A 2593-nucleotide genomic window follows, 5' to 3' on the forward strand; every position below is an offset into this window, starting at 1 on the left:
AGCTGTCACTTCCCTCATGTTAGCCATTGCTCCTCTTACATGCAATCACTCCCTGAGGAAGCATAGGAAGGAAGGGTAAGAAAGGTAAGGAATGGCATGGCTCAGCAGGGATGATACTGTTTTTTTTTGCTGTTGCTTCTTGGAGGCAGCAACTCAGCACCCTGAGGTTGGGGAGAAGGTTCAGCAGCTAAAGGCCCTTGCGCTCTCTCTCTCTCTGCCTCTTTCCTTCTCTCTCAAATAAATAATAAAATTAAAAAGGGTGGGAGCTAGAGAGATGGCTTACCTGTTAAGGCACTTGCTTGCCTGCAAAACCTAAGAATTCACGTTGGACCCTCCAGATTCCATGTTAGCCACTCATAAAGGTGAGGCACGTGCAAGGCTGAACATGCCCGCTAGGTGGCACAATCGTCTGGAGTTTGATTGCAGTGGCTGAGGCCCTGGAGCGCCAATCATCTCACTCTGAATTTTTTTTTATTATTTTTCTTGGTTTCTCGAAGTAGGGTCTCTAGCCAAGGCTGACCTGGAATACACTATGTAATCTCAGGGTGGCCTTGATCTCGGCAATCCTCCTACCTCTGCCTCCCAAGTGCTGGTATTAAAGGCATATGCCACCATGCCTGGCTGGCTCTGAAATTAAAAAAAAAAAGAAGAAAAGAAAACATAGGATGCCTGGGCATGGTGGTGTGTGCCCGCCTTTAATCCAAGCCCTTGAGAGACACAAGTAGGAGGATCACCATGAGTTTGAGGCCAGCCTGAGACGATATAGTGAACTCCAGGTCAGCCTGGGCTAGAGAAAGACCCTACCTTGAAAACCAAAAAAAAAAAAAAAGTAGGAAGATTGCAGAGTTTGAGGCCAGTCTGGACTACAGAGTGAGCTACAGGTCAGCCCGGGCTGTAACGAGACCCTGTCTCAAAACAAAACAAAACACCCCACACTCGTGAGTGGGGTGTGGTGGGGCACACACGTTGAGGAGTGCACAGTGCACTTCTGTTGTGCCAGCACCTGTGAGGTAGGAGCAGGAGGATCAAGGCCAGCCTGGGCTCTGTGAGACCCTGACTCAAAAACAAACCAACCAAAAAAATTATTCAAGAACAAAAGTTACAATTTTGGGGCTGGAGAGATGGCTTAGTGGTTAAGGCACTTGCCTGCAAAGCCAAAGGACCCTGGTTTGATTCCCCAGGATCCATAGAAGCCAGATGCACCGGTGGGCACGTGTCTGGAGTTTGTTTGCAGTGGCTGGAGGCCCTGGCTTGCCCATTTTCTACCTGTCATTCTCTCAAATGAATGTTTAAGTTACAATTTTCGCCGGGCGTGGTGGCGCACGCCTTTAATCCCAGCACTCGGGAGGCAGAGGTAGGATTGCCTTGAGTTCGAGGCCACCCTGAGACTCCATAGTGAATTCCAGGTCAGCATGGGATAGAGTGAGACCCTACCTCGAAAAACAAAAAAAAATTTACAATTTTCATTATAAAAAATTTAAAACCCTTGCAGTTTTGGGGGACCTTGGTGGCTTTGGACTGTGTGTAAGGCTGGGACTCTGCTACACCCCCTCATCCAGTAAGGGAACGTGAACAAAAGGCACCTCAGCAGCTGTCCACTGGCTCTCCAGTCACACAGCTTACTCAGCACCGCGCTCCTGCTCAAGGCTCACTGGTGTTTCTTGGCTTTGGGCGACTCTGGCTTCTAAGAATAAGAGACCCCCTTCCTCCTGAGCTTCAGACATGAGGGGCCACAACGGCCACCTCTTTCAGGCCCACGAACAAGGATCTCTGTGTGTGTTACAGCATCTCCAAAATCAGACATTGCACGGGCTTTAGGATAGGCCCAGGACTCTGAAATGTCTGAGGGGAACTTCCCAGTGGGCCCCAGGATGTACCAATCACCAAATGGCCGCTCTCTGTGGGATGAGGCTGGTGATGGTGGTTTCTAGGTTATAGGTAGGGGCAGTGCGTGCTGGGTGAACGCATGGTGAGACGCTGTAGTTTACAATGGCAAGACCGAGAGGGTGGGTGAAACAGAGCTGCCTCACATCCTGGCTACCCACAAGCCACCCCCCCTGGAGCCATCTCTTGGAGAGCTCCATGATCAGTGGCCAGTGCAGGACAGTTAGACAAGGTCTGTGCAGAGGCCACACAGCCTAGGCTCAAATCCTGGCTTTGCAACCTAACCTGGGACCCCCCCCAGGCAAGTCATCGGACCCTGGATGGGAGACATGACCATCAAGTGGCCTGAACCCACGGAACTCTCACGTGAGTAACAAGATGGGAGTATGTTGGGGTACAGGCCCTCAGCACTGCGGCAAGTGGGAAAAGGGGCGGGCACTTCATAAGACCCCCCAGGTGCTACCTGTGTACTGTACACCCTTGAATTCTCAAAGCCACCTCCAGGTGCCAAGTGACAGTGAGGCGGCCACCTTCAAGGGCTTGCTCTTGGTGACGCGTGCCGTTGCTCCTGGCGCTGCCTGTCGCTTCCTCCTTCCTGGGGCCCTCAGCAGACATCAGCAGTCCCCAAGGCAAGCACTGGTCCACAGTCCAGGGGTACTGATTCCACAGCCCCAAGCACGGGCAAAGAGGTGGACAGAGGGCCGCCCGC

The sequence above is a fragment of the Jaculus jaculus genome, chromosome 6 (genome assembly GCF_020740685.1).
Source record: "Jaculus jaculus isolate mJacJac1 chromosome 6, mJacJac1.mat.Y.cur, whole genome shotgun sequence".
Lineage (NCBI taxonomy): Eukaryota > Metazoa > Chordata > Mammalia > Rodentia > Dipodidae > Jaculus > Jaculus jaculus.